Genomic DNA, 19,563 nt, shown 5'->3' on the forward strand with positions numbered 1-19,563 from the left:
CTCTACCTACTTTCCCATTTAACTTTGAGCATTGGAGAGAGATGGAGAGGACCTGCCTCTCCTGTCGGATGCAGGCAACCCCAGACTTAAACGTGGGAGAGAAGGAAGCAGAGAGGGATGTCTAGATCACTATACTTAAAGGTGAGAGACCTGGGTTTGAATTCTGACTCTTGTGTGTATTAACTCAGTGACCTTAAGTAAGGCACTTTAACCAACTTGGGCCTCCTTTTTGTTATCCATTCAGAAGGGATAATAACACATGCCCAACCTACATCACAGAACTATTGTGAGGAAACTGCTTTGTGAATGAGGCCTCTATAGAAAGAAAGGTTATTAGGGGATGACAAAGCATTTGGGCAAGGGTTCTTAACCTTGGTTGTATCCTAGACCAGGGAAGCCTATAGATCCCTTATGGAAATCATCTTTTTTAAATGCATGAAAGAAAATACAGAGGATGACAAAAAGCCCAATTATACTGAAATTCCATGATGAAAATGTGTGTGTGCGCATGCATGCGTGTGTGCGTGCGTGTGTGCTTGCGTGCGTGCCTGTATGTGTGTGTGTATGTTTTAAGCACAAGTTCACAGGCTCCAGGAGAAGGATTTCTGGTTTCCAGTTTCCAGGGCAGACCACTCCCTTTGAAGAATCTTACCACTACCCCTAAGATAGGGAGGGAGCCTGGTGAGGAGAGCCTTTGAAGTCCAATCCAAACCAACTTTCCACCATAATGCCTACTCCTCTCCAGCTAGACTAGTCTCAGCCTTGTCCCCTTACATGACTTGGATTCTCTCTGTAGCCTTGGCAGGAGGACTGACTGCTATCTTCTCTTTGCCATCATCCTTGAAGGCCCAGCTCAAATTCCTGCCTCCTCACTCCCAGCCCTGAGGAATCTCTCCCACTTCCTAACATTATCCCCATCCCTATCGCACACCCAACTAATTCCCCTAACACTGCCTACTGCTTTGTGGTCATCTGTGCACTCACCTTTCCCACCCTGAGGGCAAAGATGGAGTGAGTCATCTGTCTTTATATCTGCCTCAGGCCCCTGAATATTGAGAGGAAGTGGGTTGTCCAGGAAAGAGTTCTTAGACTCCGGAGGCCTGACTCACCTGTCTGGGTTCTTGCAGCATCTACTTGTCTGTACCACTTACTCTGAGAGGTGTTGTGGGCAGAGAGCTGATGTCAGAGCCAGGAAACCCTAGGTTCAGTCCCACCTGAGATCCATATTGGCAGCAAGGTCCAGGAGAGCTTCCTTGAGCTCCCCATGCCCCCAGAAATTCTCTAAAACTAAATTTCCAAGAAGGTGCCACCCTGCACTAGTAGGAGACTTCTCCTCTGGGATTTTTCATCCCAATGAAATCATTAAGTAGCTCTCCTACTTAATTTGACCCTAAATACAGGATTTCAAAGACCATAATTCAGAGCTCTCTTCTACTTCCAAAGGGCTATTACTGTAAGAAAGGAAAAAAGATAGGCAGACATTAAGTGCCTACTGTGTGCGAGGTGCTTTACAAATATTATCTCATTTGGGCCTCACAACAGTCCTGGGAGATAAGTGCTCTCTATCATTGTCCTCATTTTACAGTTGAGGAAACTGAGGCACAGGTTAAATGACTTACACAGGATCACATAGCAAGTATCTGGGGCTGGATTTGAACTCGTGTCTTCCTGACTCTGGGCCTAGTGCTTTATCCACTGAGCCACCTAGTTTCCAGAAGGCACCTGAGAGATCATCTAGTGTAAAGTAAAATGTGGAAACTTTTAGTCAAAGACAGTGGTTACCCAGGGTCACACAGATGATGTTACGGTGCCAGGGTTCCAACCCATGCCTTTATGATCTTTCCAGAACACCACAGGGCAACTCCCCAGTGCCATCTGATACTTTCTCACCTGTCTGATCCTTGTCTCTTATGTGCCTGGTACACAGTGAGTGCTTATTAAATACAGCTGGCCTGGGGGAGATGATCTCTTAAAGAGCTCTGCTTTCCTCACATCGTAGGGTCTCAGTGGATTATTTGTTGGTTGGAGCCATGGGATTGGGTGAACTTCCAACACTTCTCCTAGTTTCAGAAGGTCACCAGAGACTGATTAACAAGGGAGGAAGAGAGAAGGAAAAGGAGGTGCCCCCCACCACTGGCTTCCCTCCTCCCCAGCCTCTCCCGGCTCCCTGGCCTCCAAGCTTCGAGGTGATGCAATTCCAAAGAGAGGAAATAGTGCAAGAAATGCAGGTTGTTGCCATGTTCAGCGTGTGGAAAAAGGGAATGGGGACCCATCTCTGCCTCGGCAAAGAGCCAAGAGTTAACACCTGCTACTCCACATTCCCTGAAGTCTTTAGTCTGGGGACGACTCTGGAGTAACTGGAGAATCCAATTCACGTTTCTTGCCGCTGCTACCACATGTGCTGGGGGACTGCTTGGCCCAGGCTGGAAGATGCTTATCTCCCCACAACTGCTGTAGGTGGTTCAGAGAGGAAAATGCCAGCAGAGTTAACTGCCAGGCAGGTCAGGGTGTGCAGAGATACCATCAGCACTGGGGGCTGGCAAGGGGGAGCAGCGGGGGAGGTCCTGACCCTTAGGGTGGCAGACACAACTGAGCTGCTGTTAACCGTGGGGTCGGGTCTGGGGGAACGGGCTGTGGGCACAGACACTTTGCCTCTCGGGGAGAACATTTGTTTCTGGTAGACCCAAGTCTTCCTCCCTCATCCCCCGTTCCCTTTATTTCCTTCAAACATTTCTTGTAGCTTCCACCTAGGCTCTCAGCCAGCATTCTCCACCTGTTCAGCCTCAGGCATCGCTTGAGTTGAATGGGGGGCTCTAGGCTAAGTGCCTCTCTTTCTTCTAGAACCTTGGGGGAACTCTTTCCCCATGAAAGCTGGATTTCTTTGGGATGCTTTAATAAATGGCTGCCTACTTCCTGGAAGTAGCATCCTGGATTGGAAGACAGGAGACCTGAGCCAACGTCTCCCCTTTGCCTCGCATTTGCTCTGTGATCTTGAACAAATCATTTGCCTCTGTGGGTCTCAGTTTCCCCATTTGTGCGAGTGGAATTGAACTCCATTATTACAAACGTCCTTTTTAGTTATAAATCTTATAACTTTGGTTGACTCGCTTTCCCTTTGTGGACATCCAATTTCCTCCTCGGTAAAATAAGTTGATTAGACTGTCACTAAGGTCCCTTCTGTCTCATACATTCTAAGTTCAGAGTGACCTTCAACTTCCAAAATCTGTGACCTTGACCAAGTCAACTCCTCTCAAAACTTCATCTGTAAAATGAGGGCATACACTAGTCCTAAGGTTTATAACCTCTTTGTATGTCCTGGACCCCATTGGCTGTCTGGGGAAATCTATGGGCCCCTTCTCAGAATTGTGTTTTTAAGTAGATAAAATAAAATACATAAAATTGTAAAGGAAATCAGTGGTAGTAACATAAATACATAATTTCTCCCTAACTTCCTAGGCCCTCAGAAATACCTCAGCTTAGAACTCTGAGATAAGATGATCTTTTCAGGTCATTTTGAACTTTAACCTTTCAGACCACTTTGAACTTTAACTTCCTATAAGTCAGAGGTCTTTTCTGTCTCCAAATCCTGTATGACCATGGTCAACTCACTGACCTTCTCTGATCTCCATCTGTAAAACGAGAATTGGACTAGATCAACAATTCTCAAACTTCCTAGTCTTGGGATCCGTCTATAACTTACAAAAATGATTGAGGAACCCCCCAAGAAGATTTTACTTATATCTATTAATATTTACCATACATCTTAGTATTATTATGAAAACAGTTGTGACTTTGTGGACCCACTGAGAAGGCCTCAAGGACCCCTGGACTGTACTTTGAGAACCACAAACCTGGATGTTTTCTAAGGCCTCCTCCGGCTCTAAGCATTCACAGATGTTCCTTTGGTGATCACCCTTAGAAATCCCAGCTCTCTCCAATCCTCAGGATGGCTGTTTTATCATACTGATTGGCTCTACTTGGGTTGGCCTACCCAGCTTATTATTTCCACTGAGCCAGTAGGGCCATTCTCCTGTGCTGGAATGTCAAGGAGGGGAGAGAGGAGGCAACCATCACCTCAGGTCCCTCAGGACTGCTGTGGGCAGAATGTCAGCTACACTCAGAGCATGATGGACTTGGAGCTGATGGGGCCAGCTGAATCCTGGGAAGGCCTTAGGTAGCTCCATAACCACAGCCCTCAGGATGCTCAGCCACAGCCGACTTTGAAACAAAGAGCCTGAGGGTGGTTTTGGTGGGAATGAACATTGGATCTCGAGACTCAGCCACTCTGTATCATCAACAAATCATGCCATTTCTGGCCTCCATTTCCTCAGCTCATACCATTAGAGGTTTGACCTAGATAATGATAACTGGAATATGGACACACTGTAATGTTTTTAAATAGCATTTTGCTTAGGACAAGTAGTCATATCTCCATTTTACAGATGAGGGAACAGGGACTTAAAAGTTAAGTGACCGACCCAAGGTCATGGAGCTGGTCAATGTCAGAGCTGGGATTCTTTCTGGTCTTTCTTGAACAACTACAAGTCTGATGCTGTATTCATGACATTTTTTTCCAAGGTTCTTCCTAGCTTTGATGTTCTCAGTGTAAGAGCACTGTCCAGAGGTAGACATAATCCAGACACTCATGCTAATGGCTATAGACTGCTCTTGGCCATCCCGACCAGTGCTTAACACAGTACTTGGCATGAAGCAGATTCTTAATAAATGGTGATTGATTTATTGAGTGATTGACCAAGAACTGAAGGTACTATTTCAGATACAATCTGGGCAGGCAAGAAGTCATCTAAAGCAGAAGGTGAGGGCGAGGGCTCTTACCTCCTTTTGTGTCCAGGACTCCTTCGGCATCTGTCTGTGTGGTGAAACCTGCGGAGTCCATCGCAAAGTAATGTGTTTGAATGCATCAAATATATATGTGATTACAAATTAAATACAGATCTCTATATACATGTATGTATACATATATACATGCATATAAAAAGACTACAAATTAAATATACATATACAATTATATATTTCATATATCACAGATTACATGTATATGTACATGTGTATATGTATATATATGTGTGTGGGTATGTATGTATAATATGTATAATATATACATGTACATATACATACACATACATATATAATATTATAGATAGATGGGTAGATAGATAGATCACAAAAGAAACCAATTATATTGAAATATGGCTTTCATTGGCTGTCTCCCATTCCTGGAACCCTCTCTCTCCTTATAAACACTCTTCTTGGCTTCCCTGACTTCCTTCAAACCTCAGCTAAAGTCCCACCTTCTACAAGATGTCTTTTCCTCTGAGACTGCCCCCTTATCATATAGCCTTTATCTTGTTTGTTCATGGTGGTTTATATCTTGTTTCCCCTTGAGGGCAGGGACGGAGCTTTAGTCTTTGTATCCTTAGCACTCAGCACTGACCCACAGTAGGTGCCTAATGAGAGCTGACTGATATACTTATCAAAATATTAAAAACAAACTCAAGTTCACGGACTCCAGGTTAAGAGTGCTTGATCTAGATCAGCCCTTTTATTTCTGAGTGTTAGAGCTTTGTTCAGAGGTAATAATATAAACAGTAATATTAATAGCTCTGAGAATTGCTATAACATTTAGATAACTGAGTACTGAAATTTGCTTCCTACTTGGCATTCCCATAGGCTAACAGAAGGAAGTAGCACTTAGTCCCATTTCACTGAAAGGGAAACTGAGACACACATAGCAACCTAATTTTTGTTGCAGGTCACAGAGCATGGCGGAGGTACAATTAATTATAGGATTTAGAACTTAGCATCCTTTTCATCCAAACCCCTCAATATCCAGAAGGAGAGACTGAGGCCTAGGGAGGGAGCAGTCAGGATTTGAATCTAGGAATTTTGACTTCAAGCCCAATCTTTCCGCTGGAATACATAGCCTCTCCCTATCTCTGGACTTCCTGACAATGTAGGTTAGGTGACCTCACTCCCTAGGGTGTGGGTGTGCATTCTTTACAGAGCCAGAACTGGGATTTAAAGCTAATGAGTAAGGCTGCCTTCTTTTCCCACCTCCCCCTTCCCTGTTCTGTGGAAGCCTCCTGACACATTCTCCTTTCCTTCCTGAACAAACAAGTAGCTCTCTCCTGGGTGTTCCAAGGCTCATCAGCTACATTCCCTGCAACCGGCCTGGCCAGTTGCATCACCAAGGGGCCCCATTGGCCTGTGGATATTTCACAAGGGTTTGCTGTCTCAACCTGGATCCTGAGGCTTTCCCGTTGAGATCCAGCCCCAACTCACTTATTTGGACCCACCCCCAGGACACCAAGGCTCATTCATTCAGGCTGTTTTCTGGTCAAACCATACTCCCTTCTTGGCTTAGAAACTAAATGCCAACTTATGGTGACTCTTGGAAGAGTGCCTTGGACTCCCTCCGCTTCAGTCACAACCTGCCCTATCTGTGGGCCTCCAAGCATAATAGAACGACTATTGGACTAGGAGGCCCTGGGTCTAATCCTACCTCTGAACTTTTTAGTAGCTACGTGACCTTTGGGCAAGATATTTAACCTTGTGTTTCCTCATCCATAAAATAGGATGAGGAATGTCAGAGAAGGTGCTTTGTCAACATTAAAGCCAATATAGGTGTGACCTATTATTACTACCTGAGTGAAATATGGGCAGGAGGAGGCCTTCTCCATCCCAGGTATCTCCTCTGCCAACCTAAAATTCACATTGGTGAATTTCTAGACTAGGGGGGTTCTTAGCTTTTTGTGTGTGTCATGGTACTCTTTGGCAGTCTGGTGGAGCCTAAGTCCCTTTCTTAGAATGTTTATTTATTTATTTTAGAAATTTATAATGAAAGGAAATGATAAATTTCAGTAAGAGGCTAGTGAAAATAAAGATGTAAAAATTGTCCCATCCAAGTTCAGGGACTCCAAGTTAAGAGACTCCAAGTTAAGACTCCTTGCATAAGACATTGAGAGAACAAAGGTTCCGTCATACGCTGTTGAGGGAAAAAGGACCTTGGTGATGATCAATTTTAGCCCTTTAATTTTATAGAGAAGGAAAATGAGACTGAGAGAAAAGGAAAGATGTGGACAGTATCACACAATTTCAGTGTTATGGATGACTAACATTTAGTTCCTAAAACCCCATATCATCACCAGTTTGCCCCCTTAAACTCATTTGGTTTTTCCTCTGGAACCAGAGAAAAAGCTGGATAATAAAATAGCCCATGGAGGCAGCTTGTAGGAAAGATGCTCTGGTTTCTTCCTCGTCTGCCATTACCATCTTCTCTAATTAGTGGGAAAATAGCTCTGGGATTCAGGAGGTAGAGGCTTCCTTCCCAGCTCTGGTACTGTTAGCTGTGTGACTTGGGGCAAGTCTCAGTTTCCTCTTCTGTCCAATGCTACAACAATCTAGGTCCTTGCCACCATGAAGGATCAGATTAAATAATGGATGTAAAATGCTACAGAGCAATGAGGGATCATTACCTTTTAGACACGTGAAACCTTGTTTTCCAAAAACAATGAGTCACTCCATCGGCAAACAGTTGGAGCTGTCATGAAGATAAGCAATCTTCATGAACTTTGAGGGTTAAAGAAGCTCAAAAGGTATGATCCCTGCCCTTGAGGAGTTTATAGTCCAATCAGAAAGACAAGTCACGTACATGGAATAATAGGTAGCATTTACAATTCACCTCTGTTGTATTTGGTGTTCAGTGGTTTTTCAGTCATGCCCAACTCTTTGTGACCCCATTTGGGGTTTTCTTGGGAGAGATATGGGAATGGTTTGTGATTTTCTTTCTCCAATTCATTTTACAGATGAGAAAACTGAAGCAAACAGGGTGAAGTAACTTGCCCAGGGTCACACAGCTAGTAAGTCTCTGAGGCTGGATTTGAACTCAGGAAAATGAGTCTTCTGGACTCTGAGCTTGATACTCTATCTACTGCAATACCTAGCTGCCCCCACTCAATTAAATGGTACTACCAACATTTTTGGAGCAGCTCTCCTTGTGGTAACAATGAACCAGAAACAAAGTAGGTACCCATCCGTTGGAAAATGACAATTATAATGCGGCAAGGAATGGCAGAAAAATTCAGAGAAACATGGGGATATTTCTATGAATTGATGCAGAGTGAAAATGAGAACTAGGCGAATCAGAGGCATAGTAATGATAATGAAACCAAACTCTGTGTGACTGAAAAACTGAGGAGCCTGAACCCTATCCCTCAGATGCTTGCTTCCCTCTGGAGCCTGCCAGACCAAGAAAATGGTCACTAAAAATAAGATTTCTCAGACCCTTGGGGGAGGGCTTCAGAGAGGACTGGGGAAGCATCACTTCTTAGGTCTTCTGTACTGGTCTAAGAGCACCTAAATGCATCTCTCTCTTGTTTAATAAAGTAATGGTTCAAGAACACCTATAACATAACATACCCTCCTCCTCCTCTCAGTTGAGAGGTATGGAATTCCTGGGACAAAATGCTGTATATATTGATAGATGCATTCACTCTCTCCGGTGTTTTTGCTTACCTATTTTTCTTCATTATAAGATAGGGTTCAGTTTCCAGAGAGAGGAGAGAGTACTTCCAGAAACGACTGTGATATGAAAACAAAAGGCAAGGATTAGACTTTAAAAAAAAAAACCATCGTGTAGCCTGGTCTCTAAGAGTTCAAAGGAAAGAGGTTGGCAAACAATGACATAATCCTGAAATGGTACATGGACAGCACAATCTGAGCTAGACCTTGGAGGGTAGGTAAGATGTACATGAACAGGCAGAGGGAACATCCCAAGAGTGTGTATAGTGGCAGAGGGAGAAACAAAAGCCAGCCAATCAAGACAGTAAACATGATGTTGGTAGGATAGTGAAAAGCCTGGCAAAACCAGATGTCAGCTACTCTGTATGACTTTAGACAAGTCACATCACTCTTCTGACCTATGGTTTCCTCCTTCATTCTAAAGTTCTCCTCTGTAAAATTGTGGGGACAGAGGAAGGAGTTAGATTGGATGGTCACTAACGTTTAGTGTCTTAATTATAGTAGGTGTTTAATAGGTGCTTGTTGAAGGGGCAACTAGGTGGCACCAGTCCTGGAGTCAGTCTCAGACCCTTACTGTAAGCTGTGTGACCCTAGGCAAGTCACTTAACCCAGTTGCCTCAAAAAAAAAAAGCAAAACAAAAAATAAGTGGTTGTTGAATCTCATTGAACAGAAATCAAACTTTGACACCTCTGTGTTCTGAGGTTTCTCCTAGCTCCAACATTCTATGTCCTGAGATCTCTTCCAGCTTTCCCATTTCAAATGTTAAGGTCTCTTTTCTTTTTCTGATATCCTGTGTTCTAAGGGCCCTCCCATGTTTGACATTCCACAATTCTGCCCCCTCCATCTGTCAAGTTCTGTGAATGCATGTGACATAGGGTTCCATCTGAAGGGCACAGTTGGTTAGGCGGATAATGGCCAGATGGGACTGGAGGACCGTGTTAACTGGTGAGCTGGCAACAGCACCTAGGAAGTAGTGAACAACCCAGCAACCTCTACTGTTTCATCAGGAAGCAGGCCTCACTTATCGATAAATAAAGTTAATACATAGGACCAAGGCTGATAATTAGCTTTTAACCCATACTCTCAGTTAAGTCCAAAAGGCTGCCATTTGTTCCAGCGAGTTAGTGGTAAATAAAACCCCAAACATGGCCAATTTTGTTCTAGATGGATTAAGACTCACCAATATAAAATGAGTTCATTTATATAATTAAGTAGCAGCAATATGGATGTTAAATGAAGTTCACAGCAGACATGCTAAAACAGGGTTATAAAAAGAATGTCTTTGAAAGGTTTTGAGGATCCAGCCAGGGCTTCCTGGCCACTGCTTCTCAGCTTGACCAGTATCCCAGGGTCCTTGCCTCTGGCTGCTTGTCCTAAACCCTGGGAGACAGCCTGGGGAGCTCTGAGCCTTGACCCTCACTACTATTTCCCTCCCCTTCTTTGGAGTTTATGTTGTCACTTGTTAAACATGTTGAATTATTAAAGCTGATGTTGGTAGCCAGGAGCATCCTCCATGGACACACAGTGGCCCATGTACACCCAGAGAGGTTCCCGTCTGCCTATGGGCACGCGTGCATGTGGCCTCCCTCTTCATTCACCCAACTGGGGATAGGGGCAGCTGGGAAAGCAGTTCATAGTACTGTCAACCAAGTGGTAATATGATTTATGGGGAATGAGGCTGCCACTGCAAAGGGGGAGGGAGGACAGAAGAGAAGGCAAGTATAAAAACTTAGCTATAGAGAGGTTTGTGGAAATATCCTACAAGCTGAAGAGGATTGGGATAAAGCCAGGGGCTATAGAAACCTGGGGAGGACAGTTTGATGAACTAAGATTCCAAAGACCTAGGCTCCAATTCCATCAGCTGTCAGAGGTCAAAGGGCCCTGACCTTGGGTCTGAGGACCTTGGTCTGAATCTTGACTTTGATTCTTATTTCCTCTGTGACCAGGCAAAATGCCACCCCATTCTTGGCTTCAGTGTATTTGTCTGTTAAATGATCATATTGAGCTAATCCAGGGGTTCTTGACCTTGTCCGTTCCTGGATCTCTGGGGCAGCAAACTGGGGAGGCCAATGGACCCCCTTCTCAGAATCACGTTTTTAAAAGCATAAAATAAGATACACAGGATTACAAAAGAAACCAGTTATATCTGAGAACAGTTACCAAGACATTAAAAAAGAAAACTACTTCATGTACCCTAGAGAGTCTACATGGTCTTCTTAGCCATTAACTGGATGGTATTCCAGTTCTTACCAGCCTAGAACCCAAGATCCTATCTATTGCTTGCCCAAAGGTCACACAGCTGGGGGAGCCAGGACCAGGACCCAAGCCTCCTGAATCCTAGCACATTACTTGTTCTTGACACACACAAAGACAAATTTGTCTCTGGCCAGGGTCTGAAGGGCGGAGCCTGCCCAGTGACCGTGCTTTGGTGCCTGCTTCGGGTGTAGGGGAGAGTAGGTTCTTTGTACTGAGGGAGAAGTTCAGACTGTTGAAATGTTCTCGGCACTTGAACTCTGGGGTGGAGGCTTCACCCCAGGAGCATTTGCAGGAAATGTAGTACCCATGAGGGCCCCATATATAATTATAGGGTGTATAAAAATGTAATTGAACCTATATGAAAACTGGAATTCACTTGAGTGGAAGGAAATGCTCCCACTTTTCCCTCCCTTTGACTAATATCATTGGTGAGTGAAGTTGTCTGTCAGTGGGCACTGGTTTTCGATTGACTGCTGAGCCATCCCTGGCAAGACAGACAGTCAGCCAGGAATGAGTGGCTTCAACAGAGCTCTACACATCCTTCCTCTCCTCTTGTATTGATTCAACACAAGGAGAAGGTCCCACAGATCATTCTGAAAGAGCCAAGTGTCTGGTGCTTCCCTAGGAGTTGCCAGACACTATGGAATCCTCAGACAGCTGCTTCTTGCCACCTTGCAAATAGCTAGCTGGCATCAGAGAAAGGTAGAATTTTCAGCTGGAGCCTGGATGTCCCTTTATCAGTACCTGGTCACTACTTTTTTTTAAACATTTCCCCAAGTAGGTAGGCTTAGGACAAGTTCTCCATCTTGCCTCCAACCTTGACCATCACCCTCACAAGGAGGGGGAGGAGATAGATCAACCTGCCCCGCCAGGGCATCCTTCAGGTCATGTCTTTCTACCCTCCTACAGGAGCTAGCTAGAGAGCAACTTAATTCTGTCTGGGATGGAGAAGCTATGATTTAGACTCCCAAACTATCCCCCAGCACCACTTGGTACTAGAATTGGGGTTAGCTATTCAGAGAGTAGATTTAGAGTGAGAAGGTCTGGGTCCTTGCTCAGCTATTAGTTGACTGCGTAACCATGGGCAAATCACTTTTTCCCCTGGAGATTTCAGGTTCCTCATCTATAAAATGAGAAGATTGGAGTAAATTGTCTCGAAGCTTTCTTGTAGCTTTGATGTTCACATTTTAACATCCATCCACTTAATGACATTCTGTATTCTGATATCCTACCCAACATGACATTCTATACCTGTTAATTCCACAACCCGTTTTATGAATATCTGAGCCATGAAGTCTCCTTAGTTTGAAGGTGGGGTTTTTCAAAGAAACTTTTCCTAGTGAATGGGACCTACGGTGAACAGAGCGGAAGAAGAAGCCAATGCTTTGGTTTCCTGGCTGTTCCTGAACTGTGTGGTTCCCTGCCCTTGGGGCGGAGGCTGGGGGGCAGGGAGAGGGGAGGATGAGGTCACAAATCTCCTAGGAAGGAGCATTTCTGAAAACACTTAGACAGTACATGGGGAATGATTTCATCTCCTGCTCCAGAAGTGATATAGGAGATACCCCCTAATCCCAGAGCATAGTGGGAAATTCTGGAGGGAAGTCCCTTCCCCTCAATCCTCATTTTCCATCCCATTGTCTGCCTGTGATCATGGGCTAGAGATAGTTGATGAGCACGGTCAGACTGATATCGATCAGACGCTATAAATAGGTATTAACAGGTTGCCTAGAAGCCAAACCAGATGCCCTGGGTAAGATTATAAAGGAATTATATTCAAAGAAAAGGAGAGGATGCACTGAGAGACAAGAAAGAAAAAGAGTGCCTCTCATCCTAGCAATGCAGTCTTATCAGGTCTGAACTTTACTCTCCATCTTGGGCTATAGCATACTTTGGGGATGTTGGAAAGAAATAATAACCTTATGATTTGTAGCCTTCCGGCCTCTGGAGCCAATCAGAACGAGGGGGGATGTCTGGCACAATTACCATTTTTTGTCTGAGTTATTCCCTAAAGAAATCAAACCCTTGTAAAAATCCCTCCTGAGCCAGAGCCTTTGGTCACAGGCTGACCTGCCTGCCTTGGATTATCACTGCTCATCTCAGGCAGAGACAGGAACATTCATTAAAATTTGAAACACAAATGGAAAATTGCTACCTGAAGCCTCACCAAACAGCCAGCCAGTTGATCAGAGTCCTCATTAATGGATAGTATATGGAAGAAACAATTACACTATCCAAAGTGATTCCATTTTGAGATAATCGGGTCTAATATGGAGAAGATAAAATAAAAATCCTTCCATGTAGTGAGGGTGGTTTTGTGCAGTATAAATGAAGGCCTTTTTTTGGAGGGAGGGAGTGTTAGTGGGTTTGGTTTTTTTCAGCTGTTTCATTCTCCTGTCCCAGGGACCCTTGTTGGAATACCCAGCATCCTCTCTCCAGCAGGGAGTTTGGGATCAGATACCCATGGAACCTTTCCAAAGACCCTCTGAATCTGCCTCCTTGAAGGAGTCAATTGGCAAACTTTTCTGGGTTCCCAGTGTGTATATACCTTGCTGGTTGTGGAAGGAGCTGAAGGCAGCAGCCTGCCCTCAAGAATAATACAGTTGAGTTTTGGGTACCTTACTTGAACCTGGAGTGAGTTCAAGCTCTAGCTCCCATTTATAGTGATTGGGAGACTTGAAGCAAGTTGCTTTTACAAGCGGGTCTTCAGGTTCTCCATCTGTAGAATGGGCATAATAAAGCATATGCACTATTATCTCACAGAGTCATTGTGAAGATCGATGAGGTGATGTCTCTAAAGCCTTTTGTTAACTAAAAAAGGGCAGTAGAAATGTCAACTATTATTATTTTACCTGGCTTTATTTAGCTTATTTTGTGGTTTGCAAAACCCTTTCCTGACACCCTGTAAGACTGGCTTATTATCACAGATGAAGAAACTAAATATCAGAGTGTGAGCATGACTCAGTAATAACTGACATTTTCAGAGCATTTTAAGGTTTGCAAAATACTTTACATACATAAGAACTGGGAAGGGAAGGGAAGGAAAGAGGAGGAAAGGGGAGGGGAAGGAAGGGAAGAAGCGTTTATTAAACACCTATTATTACGTGCTGGGCACAGGGCTAAGGGCTTTACACAGATCTCATTTTGTCCTCCCAAGAACCCTGTGACATAGACACTATTGTTATCCTCATTTACAGTTGAGGAAACTGAGGCTGTGAGTGGTTAAAGGACTTACCTAGGGTCACACAGTTAATATCTGTGGCTGAATCTGAACTCTGGTCTTCCAGATTCTCAGCCCAGCACTCTGTCATATACTGTAATATCTCTTGGTCTGGGTCATTTGATGTTCACAATAGCCTTTTGAGATAAATACTGTAGGAATTATTATTTCTATTTTACAGATATGGAAACCGAGGCTCTTAACAGTTAAGTGACTTGCCTATGATCTCACAGCTAGTAAATTTCAGAAATAGCATTTGAGCCTTCCTGAGTCTTAGGTCAGCCCACGTATTGACTATAATTCTCTTCTAGTTAAGATTTGCCTCTAGTGCTATCAGAACTAAGACTGGAACTCAGATCCCCCTGACTCTCAAGGCCAAGGTTTTGTGTACTCTACAAAACCTGGTAGGTTATCTTATCAGTACCATTCATCCTCAACTTGACTATAAACTCCTTGCCCTGTTCATTAGAAGGTGCTTAATTGGGTTAAGTGACTTGCCCAAGGTCACACAGCTAGTGAGTGTCAAGTGTCTGATGTGACATTTGAACTCAGGTCCTCCTGACTCCTGCACTGGTGCTCTATCCACTGCACCACCTAGCTACTCCAATTGCCTCATCCTGGGTCATCTCCAGTCACCCTGATGAATATCTGGTCACTGGATTCAGATGGCTCTGGAGGAGAAGTGAGGCTGGTGACCTGCACAGCCCTCCCTCACTCAAAACAAAGTCAAGTGCAAGTCGTGTCATCATTTCTCTGATGGCATGGTCTTCTTCCACAACCAAGGATGAACATGCTGAGAAGGTGCTTAATATTTGTTGAATTGAATTGTAGGTTCAAGGGCGTAGTACATGGTAAAAAATTTGTTATAGGCCATTCCATTCCAATTCAATATATTGCTATCTGGAGACTGCCAACTCCTCCCCTTGCCCCTTTCCCTGTGCAGATGAAGTGGTAGAGATGGGAGATATTGAATGTACTCGGCTGACCACTGCATTCTACCAGAGTCATGGAAGCCCTGACAGCATGGGTGGTTGACTGCCTCCAGCTTGATCTAAGTCCCCCAACTTTTTTTTAATCTCTAGTTTATTGTACTCATTTACCACAGGAATCAAAGCCAGCCTGATTTTATTAATGTTTTAAGCATTAAGAGCAAACTTGGGCCCCAAAGGAAACAATCCATTCATGTCAATCAGCATTTATTAAGCTCTAATTATGTTCCAGGCACTGTGCTAAGCACTGGAGATACAAAGAAAGACAAAAGACAATCACTGGTTTTAAGGAACTCACAGCCTAATGGGGAAGGGCAATCTAGGTATAAATTATACATATGACTATGTACAAACCAGATATAACCAGGATAAATTAGACTTGCTATCAGAAGGAAGGCACTAAGATTAAGGAGGACCTAGGGAGCTGTTGAAGTTTTGAGTAGGGGAGTGGCACAGTCTGACCTGTGCTTTAGGAATATCATTTTGGCATCTGTGTGGAAGATGGATTAGAGAAGGGGGGAATTGGAAGCAAGGAAACCTATTAAACAGTAATTGCTGTAGTTCAGGGGAGAGGTGATGTGAAGATGCAATGGGCCTGGGTACCCACCAAACTGTCTGCTGTGACTCTTCCATTCTTTGGCAGAGATGTGAGATCTGTGAGGGAGCTATTAGAGCCTGTTACTGTCCTCCTCCCTTGTCTTTGCCTGTGAGTTATCATTTGCTTATGCCTCGTATGGGATGCGGGAGTGGTTTTTAATAGGCAGCTAACTGATTGTGACTTACCAGAAGATGCCTCTATGCCTCTCTGAAGACAAACAGACTGGCTTTGGGTCGAGAACAAAGAGGAAACAGGTGTCTGGCAACAGAGAAAATAAGGAGATCCATTTAAAAGGGGGAAAGGAAAAGGAAAAGAATGATTTGGATTTGGAAGAAAAGAAACAGATAATTCCAGAGCTAGAAAAAGGACCTTAGAGGTGGGGCCAGGCTGAGGCTGGGAGATTTCTTGAGCTTAGGAGTTCTGAGCTGCAGTGGACTAAGCTGATTGGGTGTCCACTAGGAGTCTGATACCATTATAGTGAGCTTCTGGGAGTAGGAGGGTAGGGGAGAGCATCACCAGGCTATTTAAGGAGAGTAGTAGACTGATCCAGAAAAAGAAATGGCAGTCTGAGCCATTCAGGAGTGGGATTGGGTTCATGAATAGCCACTGTATTTCAGTCTTTAAAAATAAAATAAAAATATGTGTAGATATATAGATATAGATATAGGTATATATATAGATTTCTGCACATAGTATATGTATATAATTATACATGTCACAAGTACGTATGTATGTATGTGTGAATCTCTATACACATATGCACATTTACATGCATTCATGTATATAAAGAGTTGGCATTAGACTTTGAGCCCCATCACCCTGTGTCCAGAATGCCATCCTCTAGATACCTTAAGCAGACTGACTGAGTATGCTTGTTTGTTGGTTTAACTTTTAATTAAATGTCATAACTTTTCATGAGAGTCAGACATGAATAAAGTTTTCTTGGCAAAGGTACTGGAGTGGTTGACCATTTTCTTCTCCAGTGGATTAAGGCAAACAGAGGTTGTTAACTGACTTGCCCAGGGTCATACAGTTAGTAAATGTCAGAAGTCATATTTGAACTCAGATCAGCCTGACTCCAGGCCCAGTGCTCTATCCACTGAGCCATCTAGCTGCTTTCTTGGACCTCAATGAAACTTGCACAGACTATGTTTTTCAGTAATTGAAGGAAATGCTAACTTTAATTAGAGGTTAAAAACAGTAAAGATTTAATATTTTTCCCTTTCCAAGTCCACCAGTCCCCTGAAATCTATCCTCGCATGGAACCCAAGTTAAGAATGTAGTTCAATTTCCCCATTGTACAGCTGAGGAAACTGAGGCCAAGAGTAGCTATAAGATCACAAGTTTGCATGTGGAATAGAGCTTCTAGAAGTCATCTTGTCCCCTTTTTACAGATGAGGAACCGAGACCTAAAGAATTAGAAGTTGCTTTCCCAAAGTTATGCAGATAACAAGTAGATGGGTAGAGATACAAACTCCAAATCTAGTGCTCAGGTTGCCATACCACATTAGGTTCTCTTCTGTCTAAAGTAACTTCCATTTCCTTCTTATTTCCTCCTAATTGCTTATTTAATGCTAATCATAAAATACCTGGTAGTGTGGGCTTCTTTTTTTAAGTAAGACTATCAGGTCTTGAGGTCAGGAGTAAGTGTTTGGATGCCTCATAGGACCTAGAATTGAGAAAATATGGAACATATGCTGCTTTAGACTTTGGAACAGAAAAAGAACCTTAAAGAAAATTCTAATCCAGTGCCTTAGGTGCTTAGCAAAAATTGCCCAGGGGTATTAAGTGGTAGACCAGTGATGTGAACCCAGATCCTCAAATTTCATATTTGGTGTTTCGGTGATGTTCTAAGGTTCCAGAAGTGTGAGTTCTAAGTTCTAAGAATCTAAGAATTCTCACCCTTCCTTGGTGAGAATTCAAACCCCTGAGAAAAACCACCTTTTGGTTTTACATTCTCAGGGCCAACAGGAAACTAAAGTACTGAGGGATGAGGAACTAATTTGCTGTTCCAAAATCTGTGGGTCTTCTGAAGACATCAGAACTTCTAGGAAGTACCCAGCATCCCACAGATCAGGAGGAACTGACCCGGCAAACTAGACCCCCTCACACTGCCCCCATTCTCTGAAGGGGAAGTGTTACTGAGTAAAGGTCACCATCCTTATCTGGCTAAGAAAAGAAAGAAAAAAACTATTGCCACCACCCTCGGCTGGGAGTGGCTGGAGGTGATAAGAGAAGGTCTCTTCCGGTGTGGTCTTGGTAGCCTTGAGGGAAAAAGAGAAGTTGTTGAAGCCTTGGGTCAGGTGTCACTGACTGATCTGAAGCTGCATTGGGTTAAAATTTGGGATTAAGCCTCACTCTGGAGAATCCAAACAGAAAAGAACATTCCTCTTTCATTTTCTATTTCTGGTACAGCAAAAAAGAGCAAATCACAATGGGAGGTATCTTCTCCTTTAAAAAAAAAAGAAGTGGATTTCTATAGTGCTTTGAAGTTTATAAATTCCTTTCCTTAAAACAACCTGGAGAGGCTGATATTGTGACTATTATTATCCCTGAATATTACTATACAGATAGGGAAACTGAGGCCCAGGGGTGAAGTCACTTGTTCAGAGTCACATCATATGAGTTCATTATTGGAGATATTATTAGAGCTCAGGTTTCCTGAATCCTAATACAGTGTTATTTCCATTGTGGTGTGCTGCCTTTGGAATGGCCACCCTACCCCCACCCCCCACCCCCACAACATAGAGCCTCTTTGGGCAGAGCCACTGTACCTACAATCCCTGCTGCTGCATGCTGAGAATCAGAGCAGACCAGTGCCTGCAGCTGCTTCGTACCCAAAACTCCCCTCCAGCTTTGGTGAGAATTAGGAGTCAGTAAAAGGTATAGAGTTAGGCCCAAAGATATTAGAAATGGAAAATACCCACTAAGGTGTTTTCTTGGCAAAGATACTAGAGTGGTTTGCCATTCTTTTCTCCAGCTCATTTGACAGATGAGGAGACTGAGGCAAACAGAGTGAAATGACTTGCCCATGGTCACACAGCTCCTAAGTGTCTGAGAGCAGATTTGAACTCAGGTCTTCCTGACTCCAAGCCAAGTGCTCTATCCAGTGCACCCCCTAGCTGCCCTATTTTCCTATATAAATAGCTATGAAAATGGCGACTAAGGAATTTTGACTAGCTCAGACACCCTGGATTGCTTATGGGACAGTTTAACTATCTTATTAATAATCATAGCTAACATTTAGGTAGCCCTTTAAGGTTAGTAAAGCATTTTAGAAACATCATCTTATTTCATTCTCACAACCTGATGAGGTAGATGTATCTTTATTCCCATTTTACAGAAGAAGAAACTGAGGATCAGATTAAGTGATTTGCTCAGAGTCACATACGTAGGAAGAGTCTGAGGTGGGATTCAAACCCAAGTCTTCCTGACTCAGAGTTGAACACTCTATCCCCACTGCTGCTATGCCATGGGTGCTGTATTATAGAGATGGCATTAAATGATGTAGTACATGTAAGGCGCTTTTATGTCCTAAAGTGGTGTTAGTTCTTCTTATTATCTTACTCTAGTTAAGTGACAGAATTCTTTGTCTAGAGAAAGGTCCAATTTTTAGAATTTTAGGTAAGAGTTACTTTGGAGTGGAACAAAGCTCCTGTGTTCTTGTTATACAACAGAGCAAAATAAAAGGGAGGGGAAACCTCTAGCCAGCTGTGCGACCTTGGCTCCTCATCGGGGCCGCAGTTTCCTTCTTTGTTAAATGCTCTCTGAGCCCCTTCAGCTTTATTATTCTGTGTTCTAAGGTCCCTTCTTGTCCTTTCCAACTCAGATGCTGTAGGGTTCGATGCAATTCAGCAAAGGTGTTTATTAAGCATTGTTGCCAGGTGCTACACTAAGGCACCACAGATGGACAAAAACAAAATGGAAATTCTTATCCTCTAGAAGCTTATACTCTGCTGGG

At 43.5% G+C, this 19,563-nt stretch overlaps 1 protein-coding gene across 4 annotated transcripts in view; it reads left to right on the forward strand.

Annotated features, from left to right (window-relative positions):
- Nucleotides 1–19,563, forward strand: part of GSE1 (Gse1 coiled-coil protein) — a 795,746-nt gene that overhangs the window by 577,008 nt on the left and 199,175 nt on the right. The gene's annotated exons all lie outside the window — the stretch shown is intronic.

Source organism: Notamacropus eugenii, chromosome 1 (assembly GCF_028372415.1).
Source record: "Notamacropus eugenii isolate mMacEug1 chromosome 1, mMacEug1.pri_v2, whole genome shotgun sequence".
Classification (NCBI taxonomy): Eukaryota; Metazoa; Chordata; class Mammalia; order Diprotodontia; family Macropodidae; genus Notamacropus; species Notamacropus eugenii.